We start from the raw sequence: 1,114 nt of genomic DNA, 5'->3' as shown, positions 1-1,114 counted from the left end.
TTAAACAGACAGGTGGCCAACCCTGACTTGGCAGAGGAGTATGAAGGAGATCACGAAACGCTTGGGTGCTGTCGGTGCTACTCGCCTTCCAGGATAGGGACCGTGTGATCCTCACTGCGCTTGGTTTGAGACACTACGAGGTATGGCTGCCAACCGATGTCAGTGGCGTTTTTGTTGTCAGTTTCTATTCTGAGTGAATGTCTGGAGATGTAGGCATCTCGGAATGACCGTGGTAAGCTGGCACTAAGTCCCTTTCTGGTCCACCTTTATTCTTTTCTTTACAATAAGGCTTCCAAATAAATCATGCTTGTGCGGCAGTGAAGCATCGATGTTGAATACTGATGTCATGCTGTCGATGATGATGATGGTGATGATGATGATGAGTCGGGCCCCCTGTTCCATTGCCTGTTTGTGTTTGGACCCGTGCGGTGTCTCAGTGGTTGAGCTGCGAACCTACTGGTCGAAGGGTTCGTGGTTCGAACCCACCCCTGTCTAGGCTTGGGCAACCTGACAGTGTCTCGATCCTCATGCTTCTTTCTGGTGGCATGGCAGCTAGGCAGTGTTACGGTTGAACGAATTTTCTAGAACATCAACGAAATTTTGTGACAAAATTATATCGTGGTAATGCTGAAGCCCTTGGAATACTTGCCATCGCTCCCTGTACCTCCCAGTCGCCGTCAACAAGTGGACGAGAAAAAGTTGACTTGCAAGAAGCAATCGGATATGGCGTTGATGGGAGATTCACTCATTTGATCCTTCGCTGGGTTCCAGGTGTGTCTGGCGTCAAAACTAAGTTTGTAAGCAAATGAGTGTATTTCGGTAATTCACTCAAGTTGTTCAACCCGGGTGCAAATTACTATGGGACGTCTCAGGTTCTGTTTGTCTGTGTGCTCATACAGCAGGTTGGCCTAGGATTTCCCACAAAATAGTGTGATAGAATTCCTGTGGTTTTCCGCACTGTATATTTCTGTTTCATATGGTCTGTTTCCCAGTTCGGTCATGGTTCCATCATCAAAGACAGCAACATCAGTGTTGGCACTGATGCTCCGCTGCCGTACAACCATAAAGTTCGTTTAGTTATATATATATATATATATATATATATATATATATA

General features: G+C 46.1%; 1 protein-coding gene across 1 annotated transcript in view; it reads left to right on the top strand.

The window, feature by feature from the left end:
* The window catches only part of T265_04487 (hypothetical protein), a gene marked incomplete at both ends in the record, with an annotated part of 48,061 nt that overhangs the window by 14,183 nt on the left and 32,764 nt on the right, over positions 1-1,114 (top strand). The gene's annotated exons all lie outside the window — the stretch shown is intronic.

The sequence above is a fragment of the Opisthorchis viverrini genome (assembly GCF_000715545.1).
Source record: "Opisthorchis viverrini unplaced genomic scaffold opera_v5_76, whole genome shotgun sequence".
Taxonomy (NCBI): Eukaryota; Metazoa; Platyhelminthes; class Trematoda; order Opisthorchiida; family Opisthorchiidae; genus Opisthorchis; species Opisthorchis viverrini.
The sequence above is the reverse complement of the archived record's forward strand: the minus strand, read 5'-3'. Positions and strand labels throughout refer to the sequence as shown.